Raw genomic sequence first — 17,402 nt, forward strand, 5'->3', positions numbered from 1 at the left:
AATTGTAACAAATGCCGCTCCATCTGGGTAGGACTTACATGGTGAGCAAAATGCCTAAATCGCTTCTGAACTGCACTAATCAGAGTCAGAAACTCTACATTATTCAAGTGTGTAATACTTCTGCTGTAATGGTGTTGCATGCTATGCAACACCAAGATGCTTACCACCTACGCTTTATTATTTTTTTTTTAATATACATAGGTAAGTTCAACGAACAAAAGTGTCTCTCTCAAGGTTGACCCAGGAGCACTGTCTGATTAAGTCACTTGCTCAGAGTCACACACATCTTAAGTTACTCTGAATTTTATAAATTGAATATCCATCTATTGCATGTCCTACTGAAGTCCAATATTACATACTTTCTCTGAGATCTTACCTGTAAAACTGGAATGCTCTTGTACAGTGCACTTTGTCAATAAAATAAACTAAAGAAACAAACTTCTGTTTTCCGTAACCACCCGTCTCTACTTATTGGCCTTTAGTACAACCTACCACCACCCACTAGTCAATATGCACTGTAAGAAATCCCCAGCCCTTCCTCATACCATGAATAACCCATACATACTCACAATCATACAACCAGTCACCAATCACCCTCTTCTCTATCAGCTCACTTCCCCAATCCATTACACCTCACAAACCAAAAAACACCCTAGCCTCAAACATCACTTCCTAATAGTTCTCTACCTTAAAACTATTACCAATATTGCAGCTCAACTATTACTGGGAGGGGACATCCACCCCAACCCTGGTCCAACAATTAGATCCAGTGGCACATCTAACCCCAATCTTCCTTTTAAGCACAAACCCACTGATATACTTATACTAAACCTAAATATTCATAGCATCCTAAACAAAATAGAATTACATTCAGCTCTCTCTCTTTACAAGATAGATATAATGGTAATCACAGAAACATGGCTTAAACCCCATATAAAAGGCAACACTATAACCCCCCCTGGCTACAACATATTAAGAGTAGATAGACTACAAAGAAGAGGAGGCAGCATCGCCCTTCTTTTTAAATCCAATCTAAAAGTCCAGCTCCTTCAAAAAGAAACCCCAAACTTCAACAACTCTGAGACCCTCTTCACTAAACTTATACTAAACCAGCACAAACAACTAAACTTACTCAGTTATCTATATTCCACCAGGAAATAACCTTAATACCCTGGAATCCATACTCCACTGAGCATCCCACTCCCCCTCCCAGGAAACTATAATCCTCGATGACACCAACATTGACTGGAACACCTTAAACTCTCCAACAGTCACCAACCACATAAACCGGTACAACTTCACTCAACTCTTACACTCACCCACAAGAACTGACAAGACCACCAAAAGAGAATCCATCTTGGATTGGATCCTCACTAACCAGCCCAACACGGCTCACCAATGTTGGACACTACCTAACTTCCTCAGTGACCACAACCCAACCTTTCTCCTTCTGCACAAACTTAGACATACCAACCCCCCTCCCTACTACCAACCCGCTCCCAGAAAAACCTCCCCTCAGAGCAATTCTTAGAAACCCAAAAATACTGCAACTGGGCCCCTCTAAAAACCCTCCCCCTGGATAATGCAGTAGAATACTTTAATTCCACATTTCTAGAGGTTTTAAACCAAATAACTCCACTCAAAACAGTTAGGGTACACAGTAACCCTGACCCCCGGTTAGAAAAATCTACAAAGACCCTACTCAGGGATAGAGACAAAGCCTGGAAAATCTGGCAACAACACAAAACACCCGAAACTAGGCAAACCTTTTCTGAACTTAGGATTAAAGCAAAAAAGCAGGTCAAATCAGACAAACAAAACCACTATATTTCCTTACAGAGGAAATACAGCAACAACCCACAAAAATTCTAGACTGCAGTCAGCAACATCCTCCAGCCTGGAAAAGCCACTACTCTGCCACCAAACATTGAAGGCTCTGACCAAAACATAGCTTCAAACTTCAATAACTATTTTACCTCCTCAATACTGAAACTAGTGAATAACATGTCACCCACTACCCAACCACTACCCCCAAAAAAACAAACTCTCTCCCTTCTCACTCAAACCAGTACCAGCATCAACCATTCAAAAACTCCTAGCTAAACTTAAACCAACTACCCTTACCACAAACAATCTACCATTTAAATATCTCCAAGTTGCATCCAAAGCCATTGCCTACCCCATCTCCCTATTTATAAATAGGTCCATTTCAATGTGCACCATTCCATCCTTGTGGAAAACCTCCTACATCATCCCCCTTCACAAGGGCGGCCCATCTACTGACCTCCCCAACTACCACCCCATCGCGAACCTATCCCCATATCTAAAATCTTGGAAAAATGTATCCACCACCAACTCCTCACACACTTAGTAACCAACAACCTACTATCTAAAACCCAGTATGGATTCAGACCATCTCATAACATTAACACTGCCCTAATTAACTTCTCCAATACTATAAACTCGCACAGGAATCAAGGTAAACTGATTTCTGCCACCTTTCTAGATCTATCCAAGGCATTCGACTCAGTTTCCCATAACAAACTAATTACCAGCCTCTCTGAGCTCAACCTTGACAACCCCTCCCTGGAATGGTTTAACAATTACCTAAGAAACCGTTCACAATCTGTCAAATGGGCCAAGTCCCTATCCCCCCAACTCCCCATCACATGTGGTGTCTCTCAAGGCTCAATCCTAGTCCCCTTTCTCTTTAATATATTTACAAACAACCTCCATCTAGCAACCACTAAAGCTGATATTGTTCAGTATGCAGATGATACAACCCTAATCTGCTCAGCACCCAACATCCATCTACTACTCAGTAAAGCCCAAGAATCCTTCACTGAGATTGAGAACTGTCTAAACAACCATCAACTAATACTAAACCCAAAAAAGACAACTAATGCTATTCCACCCAACTAAACATTACGACCCCATGTTCATCATCTTTTAACTAATAATACCCTCATCACCACAGTAATCGAGGCCAAATTACTAGGTGTCTCTATCGACCAACATCTTAAATTCAATAGGCATATCCCAAACCATCTCTAAAGTTCATAAAAAGCTAGGATGCCTGTTTGTAGCAAGCAGTACCTCACCCCCAAGCCCAGGACTACCATTACCAGATGTCACCTCTTATCAACATTGCTGTATACCTGCCCAGTTCTAACCAAAATCAATAAATCCGACCTGAACAAACTCTCTACTTGCCACAATAAAACAGCCAGGTTCGCTGCCAATACTAAATCAGGCTCCCACCCTATCAATCCCTAATTAAGCTGCACTGGCTAGAATTCCCAAACCTACTGCTCTACCACCAACACATCATCGCTGACCAAATTCGATACCAGCCAGAGAGAACCCCTGCCCTAGCTGGCATAGTAAACTTCCACAACTCCAGGAGGGAACTACGACCAAACAACAAATCCTGGATCATTGCAAATCCATGCAAGAACAGCTCTGGGGAAGCCCTATTCTCCTATGAGGTGGCTAAAGCATGGAACACTCTCCCACCTGACCTCAGGATACAAACTAGTGAAACCATATTTAAGGACCTCCAAAAAACCCACCTCTATACTAACCCCCTTTGCTATTGCAAAGACACCACCTGCACCCCTCCAGGCCACAGGGAGACCAATTTCTTAAGCCCCAATGCCCACAGGATACTCACACCTAGATGCTCTGTACATTTTTTTTGCACATTTAGTAGCATTTACCTACTTCTGGGTACCTCATGTTGATATATCGAACTTCTATTATTAAACTCAGGTATCTACTGACTGAATCAAGAATTACGCTCGTGCTTTCTAACTGTAAATATTTGTAAATATGGACCTACTTCCTGGCACCTTCTATGTCTATCACAGTACTATCACTGCAAACTCACTGATCCTCGGACTGTATTATACTGCTCATGCGAATTTTTCCTGTCTTTCTTTCGCTCACGTCAACATACTTACCACCTGGATTAACCTATGTACTATTACTTTTTTATTCATTTATGTGATGTGTGATGTTTATTATGCTGTTCATTTGATATGTGATGTGTGATAAGTGATGTGTATTATGTTGCTTGTTACTGTATTTTTATTCACACATGTTAACATAGCTACCACGTGTATTAACCTATGTATTGTTCACCATATTACTTCTTGGAACTTTTCTCCCCTGGACTCTGCTGAAAAAGGACACCTGTTGTCCAGTCGGATTTAATCCTGGTAAAACAAATGTTAAATAAATAAATAAAATAAGGTTCTGAAGAACTACTGACTTGACAAGGAAAAGGCCTACATGTAATCAAGGACCAGATGATCAGGTTCTAACTACCAGAGCACAAGCGCTTGAAATCACCTTTTACTAAAGTTTAGTTTCTTAAGTACGGCAAGATCTTTGTGTGGGACTGTGTGTGGTGTGGCTTAATGGGGAGTTTCCTCTTTTCCCCACTGTGGTGCTACCATGAACTAAGAGTGGAGTGAAGCAGGTTTTCCCAGAGAGTGCCATTCAGGGTTGCTTACCCTACACAAAAATGAGTCCTTCAGTCAGTTATCATACATTGATCCATTTATAGTGGAGCTGATGTGCAAATCTTGTTAGATCATCAGTCAATCAATCCCAATGTCAGCAGTCATGCCCTTACCCCAACCCAAATCTCTGGCCACCACCAAGTGTCTCCCTAGTGGCAACAATTGGTCTTACTACCACCAAATGTCTTCCTAGTGGCAATAATTGGTCTTACTACTACCATGTGTCCTCCTAGTGGCAATAATTGGTCTTACTACCACCAAGTGTCCTCCTAGTGGCAATAATTGGTCTTACTACCACCAAGTGTCCTCCTAGTGGCAATAATTGATCTTGCTATTGCTGAAAATAGGCGAAAAAAAAACCTCATTCGGTAGCTGTTTGTTTACCTCAGTGAACTATCACTCCAACACCCACCCATTTACTAACCAGAACAATGCCTCCTTCCTTTTTTTTCTCTTATATACCTTGTATATCATGTGCCTGCTGACTATCAAACCTCCTCCTATTGGACTCAAGCTCATTCATTCCCTGGAGGGGGTGATCACCCACCCGACCCACTAGGGTAACAGCCATTCCAGAGGGATGCTGGCAGTTTTTCCACAATCTAAGCCCTTCCTTAGATGAAATGGCAGGAGCATAAGACTTACATCACCATGGGGGTCACAATGCATTCGCCTTCCAAGCTGCACATTCCTGTGCATTTGCTCAATGAAGGCCAACACCAGTCAACGACTTCATGAAACACACTCCTATGCCGAGGTTGTGTGTGCTGCCCCTTTTCCTTAAGGATCTTTACAACATGGCTGGCTCCCTCCCTTGGACAGGCACCCCCATCCTCCCCTCCCCATTTCCATCAAGTTCCACAGCTGCTAATCAAACCTGGGTCACCTGTGCAGCAGTGAGAGCTTTACCCCACTATGTCACTAGGCTAGTGCTGAACAACGCTACCCTCCTTCTAACCGATCTCATTATAACCACAACACAGCCCATCCCTGACACAGAAACACACCCACATAACAGTTGTTTCAGGTGCACTCCAAGCTACTGCATTTGTTTGCCTGCCATGCTATTTGTCTTCAGGAAATGTTTCCTCTCTTGGTCTTCATGTTACGTCTCTTCTTTTTTTAATGCTTCTCAGTCCCCATCTGACATGTTACTTATTTTCAGGTAATATATATAATGCCTTTGTCCTCATTTGCCATATAATTGGTCCAAGTCGTGTCCCTAACTCATTTCTTACCAGTTAGGTTAGCTTTTTACAGGTAATATTCAATGCCTCAGTCCTCACTTACCGTACCATAGGTCTCCATATATTGCTTCCTCTTGGTCAGTCCTTACCGGCCATGTCACCTCTATCCAGATAATGTTCAATGCCACAGTCCTCCTCACTTCTCTTATCACCCATTCCCAGGTAATGTTTCCTCCCTCAGTTCTCACCTGCTGTTTTTATAAGTCTCTTGGTAATGCGTCTTTCCCTGGCACTTCTGTTACTGTAAAGAAATCACTTGCTCATTCCAGTACTTCTAGCACACCCTCAGTACTACGACATCAAACAAACAAGTAATGGACTATGAACTAGAATAAACTAAAGATCATGGCTTGATTCCTGTAATGTCCCTCTGAATACTGAATGTTTTTTGTCAAATCTCCTGGACCAACTTGAAAAAGTATGCTTGGCAAAGGTTGCCTATTTTCAGAGGATACTCCAGGTGATAGTTTCTCTGACTACGGACAATTTGTGCACACCTGGCAATACTTTCCTACTCATTTCAACAAGTGCCATGAAATGTTTTACGTCCACCTGAAATGCTGTCAACTCAGACAAATGGGACATCGGTTTAACATTTCATCTGATGTATGGAGTCGGGATTCTGTTTCCTTCATCAAAAACCATGGCATTTAACAATTACAGAATATCTGTCTTTTAAATGAAAATCCCCAAAACCTACATTTACTTTTATTTTTACAGTACCACTATACCTGTCTTGTCACTAGCTCACTACAGTTTACGTTAAAATGCCCGCTATGAAATAACGAACAGTGTAATCAGCTCATCAAACAAACACACAATCAGCAGGACACCGAAACTTGGACCATCACAGTCTAAAGAAATGTTTTTACAGGTAGTCAATATCTTTTTCTTCTACTGATATCTGTCTAACTTATTTATAACAACTCCATGGCTGTACAATATCAGGATAGAGGGCAAACCCTTGCCCCCTTAGAAAAGCACTTCATCACTTTGTAGCAATGATCCATAGTTTGATGAATGGCTGAGTTTATGAGTTCTTGATGAACTTCAATTAGTCAGTTTGCCCATCGACTAACAATCATATGCCCCTTAAAACATCTCTTTATGCACATGCACAATGCATACAGATGGCACAAAAAAGTAGGTCTTAATTCTGAATTAGTGCTACAACAATTTTAAACTCTCATGCAGCTGGCTATCTAGATCAAACAGGCTGAGCAGTTTGCCTCATGGGTTTCTCCTCCTAACCCTAAAATTATCATTCTCCAGCACTGGACCACCTTTCCAACATTTAATTATCTAATGTTCTTGATAAAATAGTTGTTCTGCAAACCTCTTGCTTTCCAGGAAAACCCAAAATTAGAAAAGAAAGCAATCAACTAATACATGAAGTTTCAAATGATAAGATAGTAACAGAGTACCAGAATATTCTAGTGTACAAATATCTAGTGAAAGGTTTGATAAGACTACGCTTCAGCTGCAATTAATAAACGTGTGCACACACATGCGTGCGCAAACAGATCTATCTACACATATTTCTGTCCAGGTGCACCTGAAATATTAAATTGCCAAGTGTAACATAACACAATTTTTGTTTTTGTAATGTTTCTGTCTATATTTCTATATGTAGTTAACTTCAGCTTAGTAAGGAAGACAAGAAAACGTTGGGCAAGAAAGTCGACATACTAACAAAAGAGACAAGGAAATCAAGCTTATAAAGGAGGTACCATATCAGGAATCACCCCTTCCCATTTGAAAACACTGACACCCTGAGTCAGGAACCTTCTTTGTAGCAGACATTAGATCAGTCAACACTGTTTATAAGCTGTGGCCAATAAATCACTCTCACAGTGGCAAGGCTGACTTGTTTCTTAATAATCCTCTCTTCTGTAAGAAAAGAACGCTTAGGGCACCTATTCCTTTTCAGATTATAGGTCCCCTGTGTTATGGATGTGCCCACCTTAAGATAACTCCAAAATGTGTGTGCAGGAAAAAGTGCAAGGGGATGTTGGGACAGCTGATAACATACCAACGATGTTCTGCTCAGCCCTTACTGTATTCTGTCTAGTGTCCTAGGACATTGCTGGCACACGCCTCCTGTAAGTACGAAGGCAGCTTTGTCCAAATTATAAGCACCATCTTTCCTTGCAATCTGGATACCAACTGGGTAATTTGTGAATACATTAAAAGGCATGGCACTATGCAAGAAGGAATTTCCTAGGGTGGTGCTAGAAGAAATTTAATGGGGAGGAGAGCAATGATGTGGGGGGGGGGCACAGTGATGCTAGTACAAGAAATTTAATGGGGAGGACAGCAAGGATGTTGGTGGGGGGAGGCGAATGATGCTAGCTCTAGCTGTATCCCTATCCAATGTCAAAACAGGTCATGGGGTACATTCCTTCTAAACATTATTCAAACATGGCTGCTCCTCCTCTTTTTTTTTTTTTTTTTCCATTCTTAATACAAGTCGTATATCAGAGTGGCTTCACAGGGAGATCAGCTGCTGTGTAAAGGAACTCAAAATATGTAGTGAAGTGGAAAGATGGGGGGTTGTAACACATCAACAGCGACCTCACAATGCATTGAGACAGATCAGATATGTTAAAGCTAATTTGTAATGTAGGAAAAAAGTATAAAATAAAGGAGAGACAATTAGGGTCAAAGCATGAATGCAGAAGACTTTACTGTGGATGACGAAATGGAATGGAGATTTCAGGTTTAACATCTGCAAATGTTCAGACACAGCAGTAAACCAAGTGGAAGGGACAATGCAATTAAAGAAAGTTGTTCAGGGAGAGATGTGCTGCAAGTCTTTAAAATATTTTGTTCAGATCTGGAGAGCTCGCATAGGATCATAGGAAGTTACTAGGCTACTGGCCCTGAGGCCCTTATAAGCCTAGCCAAGAGTTTAACCCATGCATAGACAAATCAGCGTCCGATGTCCCTGTCCAACAGGGACATGGGTGAAATCCCAGGGATGTATTTTCTATTTCCCATCCAGTTATCCAGACTGTGCTTAAAAAGGGGTAAAGAGGTACTCTGCTTGACGTGGAGAGGGAGTTTATTCCATAGATGGGGGAGTCTCTAGAACACAAATCTGTCCAGCCAGCAAGTCTTATTCATGTCACAGACCAGGCTGAGGCCGCATCTGCAGGTTACTCGAGTGGAGCTTGACTTTCAGATAATGCAGCAGTTCCATAAAGGCGGGGTCCAAGATTGCCTTGTATGCCAGACAGAGGTCACATCTGAGGAGTCTGTATGAAACAGAGTAGAGGCATAGGGCTTTTAGCCTATCTGTGTATGGTAGATGTTTGAAGCCCTGGATTCTCCTGGTGAGGAACCTCTGTGGTCTCTCAAGCTGCTGTATGTGCTTTGTGAGATACATGCCGAATGGGGCATTGTACTCAATAATGGGCCTTATAACATTTGGTAACTGAGCAGCTGGGCTACTCAGCCATAACCAACGTCACACAGTGCCACAGTAAATTAACAAATAAATCTCAATAGTATAAAATGCATTTTTACAAATGCACTCAATAATAATTTATAGATTCATAGGTAAATACTAGGCTATAGGTTTGTAGATCATTACATGTTTAGCCAATAACCAGAGGTTAGAATTAAACCTTGCACTCTGTGTCTGTGAGGTTAAGACCTTAACCATTATGCCATATATTAATTTTGATGATATTTAAAAGTAAGTAGAATACATTGTAACAACGTAATATGGACATAATATGATCCAATGGACAGCAGGCACAAAGACATAGCTTCAGCCCCTACAACTCCAGGACAGGAGATTAAAGATGCCCCACTCTGCAAATAAGGAACACGTGCTAGATGCATTCTCCAGTCTAAGCCTCAACACCTGGGACTCTCTCCTTCCACTTCTTAGAATCATCAGTGATTTTAAAAAATCACAATGAGCTAACATGTCATCTCACAGACAGATCCAAATGTAACTGCTTTACCCAAAATGCAGTAAGCTGAGCAATCGTTCCTACCATCCCCGTCCCAGTCACTCATTCACATCTCCCTGAGACCATACTAATCAATCCTAAAATGACAAAAGTCTACTAACCAACTTCTCCCCCTCGCTACATACTGTTCTGTTATCATAACTAAGGCTGCTTTCTCATCTCTGTAGTCGCATGCAATAAGGCTCTGTAAAGTAAAGCACCAGTGAATGTAGCATGACTAGCCTGTTATAATCTGTATTTGAGATATAGCCTGTGTACACCCTTACATGTTACTGACACTATTTAACTACCAACATAATATACCACTCTCTCATTGGTCAATTGTCTACTTATTCAGCATGCAAATAAAATATAAACCTACCTTGCAAGAATTTGTTTAATTGCACTATGCACCAAGATGATCTTAAAATCATGGCAGGCACCTTATAATACCAAAGGACATCAAACAAGGTTCAGAGGGAAATAATTACTCAGGAGAACGTTAGCAACGTTCTGAAGATAGCTGGGGAGAAGTAGATTAAGAAAAGCTAGTAGGAAGTACCTTAGATTTCCAGAACATCCTAGTGCTCAGGATGCAGGCTCAGAACGCGTGTGGTGGTAAATGAAACTTAGCAGACAAAAGGGGGTTTGCTGTGCATTCTCTCTCTAGAACAATGTAGGCTTCTATAATTGTTAGCAAGGTTTGAACCTCGTTCAGTCTGACTCAGTGGCACAACACTTCTACATTCAGCACATTATAAAGTGAGATCAGAAATATGAAAGTGGTAGGTTCAGCTGGTTCAAACTAAAAGTGAAGGAGCAGCTATAACTCAAAGAGGGACGTTATTGTAGCACGGACCATGGTCCACCTGCACTGGCAAACAGAATCTTCACAGAGCATGACTTTACTCTGCCAAGGTCCACTTGAAAGGCAACCACCACCTTTAACAATGATCAAATAAGACTTTAGTTTTTCCAGAGTTTAAATTGAAAAAAATGAAAATCATGCACATAAAAGCCTGAAACAACAGAACTAATTTTCTTGGTAAAACAAACTTCCAGTGACAATATTAACTCTTACATAGCTTGGAGAAAGAAAAAAAAGACTATACCGAGAAATGACAATAAGCTCTTCTCATCTTCTGTACTGCTGTCTGGCCAGTTGGCCTCGGTGTTTACAAACAAGTTCATGGTACTTCCAGTCTTTTTTTCCCAAATCTGCCAAAGGATAGTCACAGACTGGACTGACCTGTTCACAGAAAGGGGGTCTTAAAGACAAGAGTCATAAAAAAGTTTTGCCAGAAGTTTGCAAACAAACTGTTTAAGAAACTAGGAAAAAAAATCATATACTAAAGGCCTATGCCAAGTGCCGGCATACTTCATTATAGACAGAGCACCCAGTTAAGGCACATTCATGTTGGTTAACCGTATAATAAAGGATTCCAGTAAAAAAAAAAATAAAAAAAGAGAGAGAGAAACAAAGAAAATCATGCCAAGCAGTAAGGCCTCGAAGCTGAAGTGCTGGTCCTGTAATGCTCCACCAGTAACGATCAGGCACATTTAACATCCGCAGCACCATGTCAATGCTCCCAATTATAAAGAATAACAGCATGCCACCACAGTTCACTTTCCATGAGACGATTCCTCGTGTCAGAAGCAGCAGGCAAACTCCTCCTCCTATAGCCAGAAATTCTTCATACACTCATGACTTCCTCCTTTAGAAATTAACAGCAAGTCCAGCATTGCTTTTCCTGTTATTATGTTTATGCAAAGACACTTGCAGATCGATCATAACCTTAAGTCCGGTTCCAACCCCCCCAACCCCTCTCCGCTGCAGCCCGACTTGATCAATAATAATGGAATTACAAAGAAGCCTGCCAACAGCAGCATTAGGGGTTAGTTGTGAGCTTTCTCATTAGGACCCTTTCATAAAGAGATGCAAAGATCTGAGAAAAAGCTGACTCAGTAGAGTGGCTAACAATCTAGCCATCAGGCAGGCTAAGATACTGAAAGCCTAGGTCTCATAGCCAATACAGCTCCACCCCTCCTGCTCATTTTGAGACGAGAGCTGACAAGCCTTCCCAATCCTCCCCAAGGAGCAGAGTACAGCTGCCAGTGGTGTGGGCCTGCATATCGCTTTGCAGCCTTCCAGTAAAGTGAACCATAGTTGTCAGGTTCATTGCACTGATGTTTTAAATGCATTTTCAAACAGCTGCTATACAACCTTGCACAAAAATGTTCTGGTGCACACTCAGTAGGTACACAGCAGGATTACTATACTCAACAATAAGTTAACAACAATAAAAGGGACATATTCAAGTGAAAAGAATGCATCGCTTCCTGATCAACAAAGAAGAGATTAATTCAAGTACCAGAGAGAGTTCCCACAGCATTCCTTCTTATAAAAAAGGAAGACCACAAGACCTTTGCAAGGCATTCCACATAAAGAATCTGTGTGATAGAAGCATTAGAATATGCGCGTGTGTGTGTGTGTGTGTGTGTGTGTGTGTGTGTGTGTGTGTGTGTGTGTGTGTGAGCGCAAGCGCATACACATTCATTCATTCATACAAAACACACACACCTCTGGATATGGATACACAAAATTCATTAGCAAAAACAAAAATGAAGCACCCGCATGTGGTGACCTATCTAAGTGATAACAAAACAAAAACAGAATTCCTTGTAGTTAGATCATCATTAGGTTATAGTTTCTAAATATTATACATTGCATAGTAACATGATCACATTTCCTTGATTATTTTATAGTAATAAGCAGGGCAACTGCTACATCATTTTGTGGTTTGAATTACGCAGAAGTCACTGGCATATTACACACTGTAAAGAATTAATAATAGTGCAGAATGCATTTATTGATGGTTTCTCTTTCAGATCTACTTTATCATCAAAAAGGTTGATTTCATCTGTATGGATGTTGCAGACAGAAGGAGTATTATGTAAACACTTATGGTAACTGTATGTATCTATGGGAGCTGCTCTTCAGAGCATGTCTACAAAACTAAACAAGGAAGGCACAGGGATTCCAGAAGAATTTTTCTTAGCAGTCCAATTTATGCACCTACCCGAGCTGTTGGCACCATGCCAGCATCCTCCATAAAGGGATGCATGTGCCCACCCTTTTCAGTTCCTTCCCAAATTAATCAGCACAAGCTGACCCCTCCCCTTACAGACAGGAAGAGGTTGTTGACCTGTGTAAGTATATGAACACAAGGAAACAGCAGCAATACTCTGGCATAAATTACAGAGAACAAAGCATCATGGTGGGATTACAAAATGAGCAACATGAATTGTCGACAGACACTCACCTAGACAATTAATGACATGTTAGAAGTATTACAGGACTACATTACAGACATGTGTTTCATCAAATTATAACCATAGAGAAGAAAGAAATAAGCCCTAATAGGGTATACATCACAGGGATTGTTTTTTCTGCTGCTCCACTGACCTCAGGCATCACAGGACCAAATTTATTCCCCCAACACAGACTGAAATCTAGGCTGCAGGAGTCAAGGACCATAATACGGCAGGTTGGGAAGGTCTGCACATCTCCTTCCTCTCAAATGCACTGCATACAGTGACATCACTGTAGAAATGTTTTCATACCTCCCAAATACGCAGATTGCTATGGACATCTGTACGTAATGCCCATTAACCCAGGCAACAATAGTACTTCCTGTATCCAACCTTTATAAGAATAATGCCGAGCAGGCAGAAACACCATTCACCCAACAAAAGAGAAGAAGATGTTACTGGCTGCTTAATTTACTCCACATCACCACTTTTCTGTACGGTCCTGTGACAAAGGATACTACTAAAAGTCGAGCGGATATCGTCATAGAAAGAAACTATTCCTCGGTGATATAATGGTGCTACAATGTTTACTACAGTAGTGCGCATGCCGTTATGCTACAACCTCATGTTCTAACAACCCTGTGAGGTGCATATTAAAACAATCGATGACCATCTGTAGTGACTTACTTCATTTATAAAATGGACAACAATCAGTAAACATCAAGGGGGGTGGACAGACCGAGAGAGAGAACTTTGACCATGCAATGTGTGATCACTTTATTATTTCTAAACCAATGATACCCTGCAATTTTCTCAGTCTTAGGCAAAAATCAACACCAGAAGCTTAAGTGTGCTAGGCGAGGAAGCAATACAAAAACGCTATCTCTGTAATACAGTATGACCGAATCCTGCCAGCTCAAAATGGTAACTGTTTGCCATAGTATAACACTATCTCTGTAATACAGTATGACCAAATCCTGCCAGCTCAAATCAGTAACTGTTTGCAATACAATAACAACATCTCTGTAATACAGTATGATAGGCGAGGCAACAATACAATAACGATATCTCTGTAATACAGTATGACCGAATCCTGCCAGCTCAAAACGGTAATTGTTTGCAATACAATAATGATATCTCTAATACAGTATGACCGAATCCTGCCAGCTCAAAATGGTAATTGTTTGCAATATAATAATGACATCTCTGCAACACAGTATGACCGAATCATGCCAGCTCAAAACGGTAATGGTTTGCAATACAATAACGATATCTCTGTAATACAGTATGACCAAATCCTGTCAGCTCAAAATGGTAACTGTTTCAATGGTTAGGATTCACAATGCCAAGCCATACAATGAAGTGACCGAATGAACAAAAAAAAAAAAAAAACAAAACAACAGACTTAAGTCTAAGCTAGCCATTTCTCAAAGGTGGCACTCTTGTATTTGGTATACATATGTTCGGGACTGTGTGTGTGTGCGTGTGGGGGGGGGACTTGCACCCTTCAAAAAACAACTTTAAAGGAGAACAATGATTTTGATATTCACTCTTCTCCTGAAACTTTGTTCTTATTTTTTCAGTGTGTCGGCACTTGATATTGTGAGTCTCGATATTTCAATAGAGAGCTGCACAAAACAGCTACGCCCTTAATTCAGTAACCTTTGCATCACGTGTTGTAAGAAAACACTGCAAAATATTCATATAGGCAACCATTTCTAGAACCCTTTTAGGAGTAAAGACACCAATCAGAACTTTCCGGTTGCTATTCCCCTTTAAATATAGTTGATTGCTATGCATACAATAATATACAATTTGCTACAAAGTGGCCAGCAATACATCAACTGTAACTTTAAATTGAGAATGGAGTGCAGAGACTGACAGCGAGGACCCCACACACTGTCTCTCCATTACCAGGGTGGTGACATCTACACTGAAAAACACTTCTGACATACTGGAGGTACAAAAACATGGAGCTCACTCAATGCATAGGGCATGGCTGAATATCCAAAGTGCAGAAGGAAGGCTACCATAGAACCCCAAATCTCAGTGCATGTCACCCCGCCCTTGCCCAACCCTATCTATAGCACTACTAACAGCAAGCTACATCACGCATTCATGTGCGCTCATGGCCTATGGGGTGCTTGGGACTCAAGAAAAAGGGAAAGTCGAGTGGGTGTGTTGGAAAGGCCACGCTGTCTTGAATCAGTGCATGGAAAGGTACAAAAAGCATTGAAAAAAGTACAACCGCATTCAATAAAATAAAATGGTTCTGCTCTAGAACTAATCGTAATGAACAGCAGCCCTTTGCGATCTGATGACCAAAACCCCACTGCACATTCAGATATAATTTGTCTGAATAGCGGCAGTATTATAGAGACGTTTTTTCTAAGTTAATGTGCAGGTTTTACTTTAAGGCAGGGGCAGTGGCAGGGTTAGGGTCATAGTCCATTAATAAGGTGGTGAAGGGGGTTGCCTCCTTAACCACCTTAAACCTAACCATGCACCTTACCTTAGAAAAATCCTTTCCATAAAACTTGCCCTAAAAAAGACACTGATATACACCTGCCAACACATACTTAGAAAAGTAAATATATACTCTAACTTAGTCTGTAGTCTAACCCTAAGCCAGGTACAAGGACACAAACATACCCACCCCAATGATGAAACATTCAGTATATCTGTAAGCTTCAGCATTAGTATCCCAAACCAACGCTTACCTGACCTACATGCACATACCTCACATCAGTTATAATTCAGGCATAGCACTATGATTTTTTTCACCTCAGATTTTGCTTTGTTCCCTCTAGATTTACTTTCTTCCGATATTTCTCATAAAGAAAGATCAGTTTAAGGCTGTGTAAGTAATTAAATAACTGATATAAGTACACACAACGATTCCTTATCATTAACTACATGTAGTCTGGTATCTAAAGAACTTCTCTTTTAAAAATAATAAGAAAGCATTCCTCTTTGGGGTACTCTGCTATAATTTTTAAAGGCCAATGATATGATACAAGTACTGCAGTCCTAGGCCTAAGTTAGAGGTAGAGCTCTACCAATATCCTCCACACTAGGGTGGACAAGACAGAAGTGGCCATTCATTTCCACCTCCTCACCTCAGTCTGGTTCACTGCCTGGGGTGCTGGTCAGATCCAGGATATGTGAGGCACAGCCAGAGCTAAAACCTTTATACTACCATGCTGGCATTCTGGAAAAAGATTTAAATAGTGCTATTGCCTTGTCAGTGTGGAGCTTTAGGGACTGTAATTATTTAATGAATTCCTAACTTCACCAATGGAAAGCCATACTGTCCCTGTGGTTTTTAGTGTTGTAGTTTTGCTACCTGTTCAAGTATACATTCAGGACTAGTACATCTCAGGACTAGTACATCTGTATGATTTAACTCTATATACATTGGCCAGTCGGTTTCCTCAGCTTCAGTTCCTGTGACCCTTACTGACTTCACTAAATAATTAGTATACAATTTAAGGTTTTAGCCTAAAAAAAAAACATCTAACTGCCTTTCCCAAAGCCTGACAGTCACCACTGTGACTGATTTTTTCTTCTGCTTTAGCAGGTTACATCCTCTGTCTTCACCTTCTGCATTCATGTCCTTCTCCTAGAATACTGAAGAACACAGGCTTTTAGTTAATCATCCCCACCCCTTCAAATGAGAGTTGGGTTTTCTTGCTACATACCAACAGAGGTTTGCCACCTTTGTGATGGCAGTACTAATTATTTTCCTTTATTTGGTCATACTTTACCTTTTTACTATGAGCAAAGATTGTACCATTGTGTACCATGCATGTGTTCTAGGAGAGTGTGCACACAAAAGGGGAAGCGTGGGGCTATCAATCACTTTCAAAAGTGAGAAAATCTATCAGGTAACCCCCCCCCTCACTTTGAGCTTATTACTTCTTGGTCTACAGTGTCCATCAAGGACATATTAACTATAAACGCCAGATAACAAGCCCCCAAACACCTCTTTGGAAAGGCAAGCGAGCATTGCCTCTTCATTTACTTGCCTACGCCATTGACTACTCTAATGCTTAAGACTCTGACTGAACCTTGGTTAGCTGGGGTGTAGTCAGGGTCTCTGTTCTTTTATGTCACTCCACCAACTAACTCCCACAAAACATTTGGGCTTATTCACTAAGTTAATGTTTCACTCGCATACAAAGCTCTGTTCAGTTGCTTTTTTGTGTCCTCACCATCTGTAGCATTATATGTAGTACTGTTTGCAGTATTTTTTTCCAGATTACAGAAGCTTTTGTTTAAAAAGGCACATACTAATCCATTTTTTTTTTACAAATGGACCACAACTCTGTTCAAAACCTGTAATGTAAAAGAGT

General features: G+C 40.9%; 1 protein-coding gene across 3 annotated transcripts in view; it reads right to left on the reverse strand.

The window, feature by feature from the left end:
* RASAL2 (RAS protein activator like 2) overlaps positions 1–17,402 on the reverse strand; it is a 1,712,944-nt gene that overhangs the window by 698,120 nt on the left and 997,422 nt on the right. The gene's annotated exons all lie outside the window — the stretch shown is intronic.

Source organism: Protopterus annectens, chromosome 10.part0 (genome assembly GCF_019279795.1).
Source record: "Protopterus annectens isolate FY-2018-M chromosome 10.part0, PAN1.0, whole genome shotgun sequence".
NCBI classification, from domain to species: Eukaryota; Metazoa; Chordata; order Ceratodontiformes; family Protopteridae; genus Protopterus; species Protopterus annectens.